This window comes from Mytilus edulis, unplaced genomic scaffold (genome assembly GCF_963676685.1).
Source record: "Mytilus edulis unplaced genomic scaffold, xbMytEdul2.2 SCAFFOLD_1543, whole genome shotgun sequence".
NCBI classification, from domain to species: Eukaryota; Metazoa; Mollusca; class Bivalvia; order Mytilida; family Mytilidae; genus Mytilus; species Mytilus edulis.
In genome coordinates, this window is record NW_027268949.1 from 5,660 (window position 1) to 19,254 (window position 13,595).

Consider the following 13,595-nt stretch of genomic DNA (forward strand, 5'->3'; position numbering starts at 1 on the left):
ATATCAGAATAAGAAATGCTGTATACAAGATAGAGAAGTGAAATGAGTTATATTTGAACAGCGGGTATACTACTGTTGCCTTTATTATATTTAGCTATTTTAATAGACCTTGGATTGCCCGTACATTGACAGATCTTTTGGTATACTCGACTAATTCAGACCCTCCCGCGAATAGGTCGTTTACCCAATAATTAATAAGCCATCCTTCTATTGCTGATTAAACAGATGTCATTAATACTACATAAAAATGTGCAACAAAGTTGCAAAATGTCAATAATACTAATTCATATTACTTACTGTACAATACTGTTTAAGCAATAGTGCTATAGACATTTAATGTAATATAATTCTTCTTTTTATTTTGTAATGATTTTGGAAGTGAATACTCGAAAGCCATACATGAGGAATATTTACTAATATATAAAAGAAGATGTGGTATGAATGCCAATGAGACAACGGTCAACAAGAGACAAAATTACACAGACGTTAACAACTATAGGTCTCCGTACGGCCTTCAACAATGAGCAAAGCCCATACCTTAAAAACGACTTTAATTTGAAAATTGTTTGCAGTCGATTATAACAAATGCAAAACAAAAGAATATAATTCTGATTTTGAATCGAACATTTGATTAAAAATAATCAATCAACGATAACAAAAGTCAAGTTTTACTATCACGTGCCATTATTTGTAAAAACTCAACTAACATGGACATGGTTCGGTATTACATGATCTTAAATTAGTTCCAACTCCAACACAATCGGTAACAAATCCATCTGTGGTATTCAATTGGTTTAAACATTGTCTTTGTCTTGTCTGGATGCCACTACCACATAATTTTGTACATTTTGACCACGGAGACCATTCATCCCAAGTTGCTTCTGGAATATTGTACAATAATGATATATACCTCATCAGGTTGAGATGTATTGGCACGATCTTATACGTCAAGTGCTAAAGTCGCTTTAAATTGAATAGCGCACATTAAAAGTTATGCCAATCAGCACATTGTGTTACCTTAACGTCTGCGACAGGTAAGTAGATAATGAAATTGTATGTTGTTTTATCAACATATCTATATGGTATATATAAATTTGTAATGATTTAGCCATAAATACTAGTATTCGTTTCATACGAGGATGATGAGCAAACGAGGTGAAAACACATTCGTTGCAATACATTGGAAAATTCAGCTGGACACCACAATTCAAGCTGTACATATTTTATGTAGGCTTTGTGAATATTGGAACAAAACTCAGATACCAGACCGTGTTTGTGTGGATATGTTATAGAGAACATATTGCCTATTATATTTTTCCTACTGACGCCATATTAATGTCTATTAATGATTTGTGAATTTTGTTCAAACATAATTATTTTTTCATAGTGTATGCGTAACAAAATCATGTATTTAGAGATGTTAGATGGCAGATTAAACTTAAAATAATTTATTAATAATTTAAGATAAAGAAGTTATTTGGTCCAGTCTGAAAGATAAAAAAGCTTCCTTAACATAAAACTGTCTATATAGATTTTTAGTAAAAGCCTATGAATTTTTCAATATATTTTGATATAACTCAATTTAAAATAAAACACAACTTAACTTAGTGTCAATGTTGTGTTTTGTACGATTATTTGTTTGTTTGCCTTTTTATTTTTTAGCCATGGCGTTGTCAGTTTATTTTCGATTGATGAGTTTGACTGTCTCTCTGGTATCTGTCGTCCCTTTTTTATATTCGATTTATGAGTTTGACTGTATCTCTGGTATTTTATGCTCTTCTTTTAATTACACTGTACTACGTCTACTGTCAAACTGAATGACATAGCATGCTCACATAATGTTCGCTCTTAAATGTTATGAGAGCTGATTCGTAAACCGAATATTGAAAACACATTTTTGGTTTGTATGAATGATTGTATACTTACTTATACATGTATAAACATAGTCAAAAATTGTACATCTGGAGTTCGACGTAGCACACGACTCTATAAAAGTGTGATCCCTTGCAATAAATGAGCAATTTCGTCTGTTTTCACAAAAAGTTTTTACACTGTTAATCACGTTATATGATTTGAAAACAATGTATGCTGTGCCACATCTTTGACTTGTTTCCCATACTGCTTTGTTTACTGTGATGAGCCCATCTGCGCATTTCCAATTGACAGTTGTTTTCAAACATGCAGTGTTTTGATCTACAAAATTGTTTAAAGCTGAAAATGCTGATGTTGTCAAATGATACCAAGAATCTTTGATTACATGCAAGTAGTCAGGTTATGTTCCTTTGGAATTTCAACCAAAGATAATAAACTGGATCTTCCATCACTGTATTGGATACATAAACTGCATAAGTGCCCTTACAAACAACGGTATATTGCTGGGTCTTCCAAGTGCTCCACGAAACCTCTTTCTAAATTATTAACATTTATTTTATCAGCAATCAAAGACGGGCTTCAAAGTTATTGTGAAACTGCCTATTCTAGAGGTGGCGTGAATCAGATGTGGATACTTAAAAATTCCAAAGATCTTTTAGAGTACATACAATCTAACTCTCTTTCTCTGTAAAAGTATCAAAACATTTGACTTTTCTACACTTTATACAAGTATTCCACATTCCAAACTAAAAGACAAATTGAAAGAGTTGGTATTGCTTTGTTTCATCAAAAAGAATGGCCAATGAAGATACAAGTATCTTGTTTTAGGAAGGGATAAATTCTACTTTGTAAAGGATTTCTTTGATTCAAACAAAAAATTATCTGACCTGACATTATCAAGATGCTTGATTTCTTGATTGACAACATATTTGTTACGTTCGGAGGACGTTGTTTTCAACAGACTATCGATATTCCAATAGAAACGAATTGTGCCCCTCTCCTTGCCGACTTGTTTCTTTATTATTATGAGGCTGTCTTCATACAAGAACTTCTTAGGAAGAAAGATAAAAAGTTAGCAATATCCTTTAACTCTACTTTCCGCTATATAGATGATGTTCTTTCACTAAATAATTTGTATGAAATGTAGTTTGTGTAATGCAAAATTCTGGAGTTTGAAAAAATAGTTTAAAAATTCAAATCAATGGATATATAATTCACCTTACAAAATTCCATTGTTTAAAAAAAAATCATAGAAATAACCTGATCATCGTCTTTTACTTTTAACAAAAATGACAAAAAATATTTTTTGACCATAAGTACACCGTAATTTCGGCAGCCTCCAAATGCACAAATATCAACATACTGTATAACGTTTACGTTGGGTACTGGACACAGTCTGCTATATTTTTATCATCAGATAAACAGCTTAGTTTTTTTTACAAAAGAAAACATATATAATTTTTTATTCACGTCTTAGTTGAAATTAATCTATAGGTTTTTAGAAGTGCCAGCAAAAAATATACATGTAGGTGTTATTAAAAAAATACGGAATGTTGGAATCATCTCATTTATCTAAAAGTTTAGCTCTAAATGGACGAAATCCATCAGTTGCGATATGTGTATTTCGGAAGCATCTAAATATTATTCACTTACTAGTGCACATGTTTGTGTTACATTTTTGTTCATCAAAAGCTTCACCAGTACATGTACTTCCTATTGCATTTGGATAAGGATTATTGCACGTTCTTGTGATGTTCCTATATGCACCTCCACACGTTACTGGACAGCGAGGGGGTGGATTCCAATCAGACCAATCACCATTTCCTTAAAAACGTGAATTTTTTACACTAAAACTGAATCAGAAACAATTTAGATCTTTTTTACTATCCTTTATATATATTTCTATACACTGACCTACATTTTTCTGGTTCACTAAAATGCGTCTTTGAGAAAATATAAATAATGTTCAAATGTGGAGTACACTTGAAAGTGAACAGAATTTAATGTTTCTTTCCTGTAATCAGATTTTCAAGTTCTACCTTTATAACGCTGTTGCAAATGTAAGTCTTTTGAGTAAAATTACTCCTTTAGATTTCAGTTTTTAAGTCGTGGGTGAATAACAATGTGTCGTTCTATTTAGAACATTGTCTTTACTGGAAAAAAATGATGTTGAGTCGAAAATCATTTAATGTCGTCGGGCTACTTAAAGTAACCTACAATCATTTGTATGTTATTCATAGAACACGATACATCTTTGTTTTATTTAATTTTCTTATTGATGGTATAAATGAGAAAAATAAGAAATCTTTAAAGACCAAAAATGTCTAGCAGGTTCAGACTTTCTCTCTCATTGATATTACTCTTCTTTTACGTTGTGATATTTAAGGTCAAGGATCAGTAAATAAACTAGTCCATAGATTTTTTTTAAAACTAAGAACTCAATTAGATATTGAAAATATACATCAAAAAATGTTAAAAAAAAAAGTATATGTCACCGACTTCGTTTTCAAGAAAAATCCATTTTTAAAATGGTCCGAGAGGGTACTAAATTACATTGAATATATAGGGAAAATCTATATTTTTCTTCTACAATTTTCGGTTTCTGGGATAAATCACGAGAACCGCTCCATAGAATTTTTTTTTAAATTAATATTTTTTTCCTCTTTGTCTTACGAATTAGATGATATTAAAAAAAAATATGGTCACCGACTTCGTTTTCCTTGTAGAAGCGACACAAACCCAACATTTTGACATAAAAAACATCAAAATTCGTGACGTCGTAATTTTTATTATATAACGTCAAGTTAGCATGCTAATAATTTCCATCGTTCTTCGTGTTGATTATGCACGATGATTATGTGTTTCGTATTGATAGATTCTTTTTATCATAAGAGTCTGGATAATTATCATAAATTTTTATTTATTATTACCAATATTCTTTATTATTTATATTTTAGCACCTTATTATACACTTTTTCTTTTAATTCTTTTTTGCATTTTATTCTGCAATTTTTGCCCATTATTCTGTATTCCGTAAACCCCAATCAGACCCTCTTTTATGGATCATTTTAAAAAGAAATTATACGTTGTAAAAAATGTTCATTATCAATATACGTATCTAAAACAATTACTAATTCAGACAAAAATACGTTGTAAGTACATGAACGCAAAAATAGTAAAATCTTAAAAATAGAAATCATCAGGGTTACTGTCTACAAGTTGACGCAATAAAAGATGTAATTGAAGCTATATTTTTTATGCCCCTTCAACTTCCCCTGTACGTCTGTCCGTCCGTCATTCCGTCCGGCCAACATAACTCCTATCCGTCCGTCCCCCTTTATAGTTTATAGTTATTCCGCAAAACATCTACAGTTTAAATCCTAGAACGTACTTTGCTGTCTGTTTGCATGTGGTCAGGTTTTTGATCTTTATTAATATTTGCTCTACACTTCAAGTTAACAAGTAAAACACGCAGACAAACTGACATCTTTGTTAATATCTGTTTTGTTCTGTATAAAATTTATTGTATACAAGTCTTTTAAAAAGTTTACTAAATGGTTATTGTTTCATAAGTGTAAATATGTATGCTCGAAGTATATACAGAATCAGTACATGATACACAACATGCGACAAATAAAGGGGGGGGTAGTAATGACAGGAAACTAAATTAAACTAAGGCTTTGATGAATGTAAACTTTAATAAAACTGCAAGTTACATAAGGGGAACAGGAAAATAAGAATATATTGCATCACTTACAACAACCTTTAAATTGACCAGTGATTTTTTATTCATCACTGACCAGCAACACCGAGATAATCCAACGATTTTTAAGGGTCCATATGAAGTGTGGACCTAAATGTTCTTTATCTTTAGATATAACGCTTATTCTGTAAAATCTTCAATTAACGATTTTGTAAAATTCAGTACATGGTCTACACTATTATATTAAATAATAATTTTATTTTCCGTTGTTATTCTTTATAATTTTGCAAACTTTTTTGTTCAATTTTGACATTCGCTAGTATCCGTTATTCTGCAACTCCCTTTGAGATCTAATTATATGTGACAATAAATTATTGTGCTTCTCTCTCTGAATTTCGCTTTCTCTCAAGACATTTCACAGTAGTCTTTGTGGTACAGTGTATTTTCCAGAAAATACATCGTGTAAAACATTTCCGAGGAAACCAAATTAACGGAGGTTGAGACATATGACATAAAAAACAGATGTACATATTTATGTTTGATATGTCTAACAACCCCCCCCCCCCCCCCCCCCTTTTCCCCCAACCGAAAAAAAAACAAGAAAAAAACAATCGCACACAGGCTGAGACATGACTGGTTAGATTGTGTTTTGTTATTTAGTCCATCTACACAAATGAGGTTGGACCTTAAACGGGACTCCGGGATCGGGTGTTTTTCAGCACGGGATTTTGGGATTGATCCTTTATGGATCCGGCTATTCTTTTTTCGAATTTCGGTATGGTGGGATTGAAATTTCTATAAGTTCGGGACCTCGGGATTTCATGTTTTTAAAGCCGGGATTTCGCGATCAGGACCCCTGCACCCCCTGGATGCTGTCTTATTGAAGTACTGACTACTTACGGGATTTACATTTAACTTTCGGTACTGAAAGTCTGTGACATTGTGCATATTTTTCAGTCCGTATATATATAGTAGTACTATGATATAGAGGTGATTGATATAATCTCGTTCTCAACCTTCAAGTTTTATGAGTGAAATAGAATTGAGAACAGTTCTATTGTATATTGAGATGCTACTTTCAGCTAGGGTACATTTTTTTTATTCGGTTAATTTTTACGAATCAATACTATTAGGATACTAAGCCCTGTATAAATCTTTAAACCAAATACTATTTATACATGTATCTATTTAAAGATTTGGGTTCTATTTTTAACATCGAAATTGCGGACGTGAAAGAAAGCATCATTAAAAAAAACAACGTTAGATTACAAAATGTAGCGATGGATTAATGATCGTGAAACATCATTTTTGCTTATTTTTAATTTGTTATAGTCTAAAAACTGTGTATGAATATTAAAATAATTGTTCCAACCGTGAACAAGGTTAATTAATTTGTATTATAGTTTAGTGCCATCTATGACTGACTGACAGCAGCGGCGAATTTATGACCAGTATTAGTTTATGTGGTTCATTTCCTTTTCTCTAATTTGAAAATATTTTTACTTGTTCCTACTGGTGTGATAATTTTCAAAATATGGGAGATATTATAGTCTTACCGTACAACTTTTAACGTTAGTATTAATGTCCCAAACTTGCACCCCTTCTGCTTATTTTCTGCTAGACGATGTCTTTTCCCAGTGAATATAGGGTTTTTGAAAGTACAGTTTTGACATACTACATATAGAATACTTCCGAGACCACACTGTTTTTTCTCATCACAATTATGTAGAAATAGTAGTGAGCAACAGTTTTCACACTTATTTTAACTGGTCGGCAGATATACAAACTCTACCACCATACGTCCTGATTTTCATTTTGAAGATCGTCTTCAGGACTGTTTTCATATTCATTTTCAATTTTTAATTTTAGAAAAACAAGTTCATTCTCCTATAAGTAACATACTTTCCGTCAAATTTACCGTTGACGTTGTCCCATCGAAAAGTCGCCGGGTGCAATTTTAACATTGCAAAATCTGGTCAAAGGGACGTAATTCGTACAAAACGTCGCAATATTTCGCGGAATCCGCTAGACGGCGTTCATTTACTGTTACTTTACCTTAATTACAAAATGTATTTTTCCTTCTAAAAACAATGTCAAATTTGGGTCCTCAATGCTCTTTAACTTCGTACTTCAAGTGTCCTTTTTATCTTTGTGTATTCAAGCGCCACTTATGAGAATTTTTTATTGACGAAGCAACCGGCTTACGTGCAAATATAAATCCTGGTATCTAAGATGTATGGCGATAACGTTCTCAACATTGTTTCAATACATCTTACGATTATTAAACCTAGGTATGTACTTGATGTGTTAACGTATAGTCAGTAATGAAAATCGTCTAGTTTATTTAGTTTTTTCGACCAAGCCGTGTTTCAACATAATTGCGCATGTTGTTAGTGTCTTTTGATGATGCATATGAATTATTTTTCAAATTATTCTATGAACGATTTACATGTAGTCTTGCAATGAGAGGATACATTACGATATGAAGTTAGTCCTACGTTTCATATTATACAAACTGACTAATATACAATATAATTAACTTGGATTCAGACATCAAAATTTACATCTTTAGTTATTTCATATTCAACATTAAATTGCTGTAGAAAAAATGGTCAACTACATATTTTTACATACGTATGCAGTTGTATTCCACTTTAAACATGGCTGTTCCATTTGCACCACAAGAACTTCCAATATTGCTGTTACTGACATCAAAACTACAATTTGTCTTTCCGTTACATAAATTTCCAATTCCATATGTTTCACTATAAATACATGTGTCATTGAAATAATTGATCGATGTGATGTGAATTATTTCCTTAAATTCAACTGAACATGATAAATGTGCACGTTCTCCCTCTGTATACGTTTTTACAATCGTTTCTGAAATGTTGAAAAGGTTTGATAAATAAATGAAAAAAAAATAAAAAAAATATTGACATTGATAAAACCTGGACATATCGGATGGTAGAGGAAAAAACATATTGGCTATGTTTTTTATGTCGTAAAACTGATGTACTTGACGTAAACCCAATGTTGCTTTTTCGCATATGACACCATAACCACGGAGGGCAAATTAATAAAATGTTGACCTTTGATTGTTGTGCAGTAGGTCACGTTTTAAAAAACAATGTTCTGGCTAATTCGATTCTAAATATGTAGACGGGATAATAATAGTTTTTCACGTTTGAATATTACATGCGTAATTTCGGTGCCTTTTATAGATGACTATGCGAGGATTTGTTTTATTGAATTGTTGGAAGGCGTTTGGTGACGAAGAGTTGTTAATTCTTTGTCATTTTGTTTCTTGTGGATACTTGTTTCATTGGTAATCATACCACATCTTCTTGTCTTTATATTTATATTTTACGTGTCGTCGGACAAATCTTACATCTTATGTTAACCCTAAAAATGCATTGGTCGTATTAAAATAAGTGAAATCTATGTGTAAGTACTTCTTGTTGTTTTTGTTTACAATACAATATGCTTTATTTAAAATCATCTCGTCTGATTTACATGTGAAATAAGAGGTAAATACATACAAAATACATCATATATAATTAATAAAGGAATACAACAAATAATACACGGTAAAACATTTAGTAACAAGACGAAATTTAACCATGATTCATCTTCACTTCCGCATATGGATTAATGCATGTAATAATACGTCAGAAATTCCTTTTTAGTCATTGAAGATTTTGTTCGCGATGATAAACTTCTTTACTAAATTAAACAATGAATCGTAATGTTCACACGTCAAGGATTTATATAAATGAACTATTCAGAAATATTCTTTGGCTTATTGTAACTAAATTGAGAAATGATTGATCGAAATGTAAACGGTATTACAGATGAAGATATTTAATAGATTTCATCTTTTTTTAATTTTTCGAACATTTGTCAATCAACCCATATCATATGTTTGAATATATCGTTACAATGTACTAGTGCTTTATTATGGTGCGATACTATATACATTTTTGATGTTAGTTGTAACTAGAGTAAAACTGTATCTGTATTGGCAATATAGTAAATTTGAAAAGGATTGTAGTTGTCAATTATCAATTGCGTGATAAAGTACAATAGACAATATTTATTAATAATAAGGACGTATTTGTGTTTTTTGATTATATAAATACTTCCTGCTTCAATCTGTAATCAATTTTAGAATCGATCAATGTACAACTCAATGTTCAGACAATGGAGAACAAGTACTCTTTGTTAAATAAGATGAAATAAAAAAAAAATCCTTTTTAAATTATATTAAGTCATTTCCTTTTTTAGCGACCGAATTGTTTGCAAGAGTTATCCTTAACGCTTCAAATTATCTGTGTTTGGTGATATATCTTCTTGTGTACTGTGACATAACTTATGCAAACGCACGTTAAAAAGCCGACTCAGCGTGTCTGTCAAGTACAGAGCACTGAGGAAATTTATACCACGGTAACATTATCATATCCTAATGTGATTGTAATATTCATCACTGGATGTTAAACACAAATGTCTAGTAATTTTACTCATGTATTATCTACTTACTTTTTCTCTAAACGTAATTCATTTTCCTGACCATCAAAGGTACGCTCAGAATCAATAATTTTCTAAATACATAGTTCAGATGTAGTTATTTGATTTTGATGTCATAAATCTCTAAATTAATGTAAAATCGAACGAGCAATGTACAAAATGAATAAGTATTAATTTGTGAAGTTAAACATTATCGGTATGTTAGTATTACTTCCTTTTAAAAGAATATATATATACAAGTTTATCCAGAAATGACTATATTCATACAATAATTTATATCTTTAAATTATGTTCTTCACTAACCTGCAGTTGTTGTTCTCATTATATAATAATATATTTGAAGGACGACAGCGAAAAGCCTTATCATCCTCATGCTATTGTTAGAAAAATAAAGACGAGGAATTTAAACGACTACGTACTATACAACAGATAAATCCCAGTCATTTAAAAGTACAAAGGAAAAAATAAAACTAATTTTTAACTTGTGAATATACAAATGTACATAACAGATTTATATGCATAAAGAATAGAATAATACAGTTAACAATTAATACAAATACATCAAGACATAGACACATTGTCCTGCTCGAGGTCACCAACACATCACGATATTTGTGTCTGATATATCTTAAACATGCACTTAGATGATGGTTAAGAATTTCTGTCCGATATTCAGACTCAAAGGTTTTATTTCTACGATACAGGGAAACATATTTCTTTTCTTTTTTATATGACTTCATTAGCTCATAAAGGTCATTTACCCAAAATTAAAGTAGATTTTAGATTTCTTTTTTTTTTTCTATTTGAGATCCAAACAATAACAACGCAAATAAATGGTAAAAGACCGAGTCAGTCTTTTCTTGACACTTTTTCAAATTCAAATATCTTGAAATGGAGCTCCATAAGATAACAATAATTTGAACTTATTTTTTCCTTACTTATACTTTTTCAACTTATAGTATCAATTTTAAATTCTTTTTTTTTTTATTTCGCCTACCGTAATTAGTAAATTCTTTGAAATGTTAGTTATTATACATCACACTGCATTACTGTGAAGCAGCTTAACTCTGTACACTAGAAATGATTTGTGAGTTATATCAAATTTCAATTACCAAATTGGAAATATCAAAGTATCAGCAAACCATTAAGAAAGTGTCTGGCAAATCCAAACAATGCCTACAAATAACAAATTGCAACTCATCATAGTAAACCGACTCATGAGTCTTTCTGTTATGAACAAAATCCGCGTTGGGCAAATAGACGGAAGAACGGAATGCACGGGCGAACGAATGTTATGGCGAATAATCAAATGAAATTACTTACGCAAAGCAAGAATGTCATTTACAAATAGATGGGGGTATACTGACTAGTAGAAAAGTGGGGCAAACAATACCAGAGGCACATTAAAACACATATATCGATAATAAACTGATAAGGCCATGGCTAAAAAAGAAAAAGCAAACATACAAATAAAACTTGTTCAAATCCCTGACCATGGATTTACGTAAACGCAATGTAGTGTGTTCATAGTCATCGAAAGGACTTTTTGAAATTGCAAACTATTAAATAAATGAAGTATTGAGCAGGTTTGCTTCTTTAACTAGTTTTAGTTGGTTTTGAGTAAACTTATTCGGCATCAAAAACTTAACAAAGTCATTGTAAAACTAAACTGTTAACTGTCGATATCCTATGTTGTCTTAAAGCCCAAACAACGTGCTAATAAATCCCAAGTAGAGACAATCCAACATTAAGTGTTTTGAGTTTATATTTCAAATAACCCATGCTTATTTATTATTATTCGATAATACGCCCAATGCTGACACTGTTCAAAAACTATGGCTATTCAAATATATAGTAAGATAAATGCAATTTTATTACTTGTAATATCACATAACATTACAAGTAAAATGCATTGTGTCAATGCTTGAATGTTTGCTCTATTTGTGAAGATATCATCATGCCTGATTGTACATTTTCATAAACTGATGCGTCTTGATCTGACAATTCGACATAATCATGTGGTGCGTGTTGGTATCCATTCTGTTCAAGGTCATCATATGCATTTTACCCCAAAATCTACATGTACTGTAGATATATACTGTCTGTGTCGATGTCTGTCGTGTGACTCTTTTGTTTTCATGATTTAGTTTCCTCGAAAATTTACAAATAAAATAGGAAATAACTATGACTAGAATAATAAGTAGCAGTCCACCAATGGAAACACATACAAAAATAATAACCAGTGTTATACTCGGAAAGTTATCCTGCCTTTGTATAACTGTCCTGCTTTGAACGGAAAAACACGGTTAACTCGACTACTATTTCATTAGTTTCGTCCTGACATACAATGAGGAGCTTATATTCTAATGTTGAATTCGTTTTCGTATAGTTGGATACCAGTAAGTATGCCTCTGTAAAATAAAAGAGCTGTATTGACAGTGAGCAGTTATATTTATAATTATTTACAGACTTATAACCACATTAAAAAATTACCATAATAAAGGCGCAGGGTGTCGTCATATATTTACCAAAATTACTTTAAAACAGTAAGAAAATAATGATTATTTTCAGAAATTATTTGAGATTCAGGTTGAAGTCCTCCATGATTTTATTTGGTATTTTTTTTTTTTTTTTTTTGCTGGGGTACTTAAGGTTTGATTTCTAGTGTTAAGTGTAATGGTTTATCAACTCTTGTTGTCTTTTTGGCAGTATGGTTGCTTTTAAAAAACAAATCTTTTTAGGATTATAAAGCGCCTCTGCTATCTCGATAAAGTACTGTATAGTTTCTGAAAAAACACATATTTTTTCATTACGTTAATTGATCGATTGTTTCCAGAAAGTGATGTTGCAGGGAAACTAGTTACGGTTGATTGATTATACAGGAAACAACTACTTACAAGCTGAATGTATGTACTATTCAGAAAAAAAATCCGATAAAGTAAAAAAACAAAAACAAGGAACTTTCTATTTGGATATGTGAAATATCTGGTCATCATTGTTATTTAATGAATGGCTATTATCTTTTTTGAATTTATTGAACCATAAAACTATTTTTTTGACTCTTCACATTGAATAATCCGCGAATAAGTTTTATGGTTCAATAAAGTCAAAATAAAAAATAGCCATTCATTCTAAATAAACTTCTATCAAAAATAATGCGCAAAGAACTTTTTATAATTATTTATAATAACAATAACAACGTACACACATGTTGGCGTATGAATACACAACGTCAGAGTTGGCGTATGAATACACAACGTCAGAGTTGGCGTGTCGCCATCAAAATTGACAAAATTGAAAATAAAACTAATAATTTTAACCAATCAGAAGACAGTGAAACACCAAATTTATTTATAATGGCGTATTAGTTACTCCCGTTTTCGTCATATATTTTAAAACTTTTCCGCCATTAATGATCAGAGTTATTCCATTTCTGTGATTGGTTTTATAATGATTGATCGTTAATTAAAACTTTAAAATTAGATACCTTTGT

General features: G+C 31.0%; 1 long non-coding RNA gene across 1 annotated transcript; it reads right to left on the minus strand.

Annotated features, from left to right (window-relative positions):
* Positions 1–2,082: 2,082 nt before the first annotated feature.
* Positions 2,083–8,450, minus strand: LOC139509144 (uncharacterized). The gene is made up of 3 exons (XR_011661580.1): positions 8,210–8,450; positions 3,526–3,696; positions 2,083–2,193 (listed from the first exon to the last, which is right to left on the minus strand). It is a non-coding gene; the product is annotated as an uncharacterized lncRNA (long non-coding RNA).
* Positions 8,451–13,595: the final 5,145 nt, after the last annotated feature.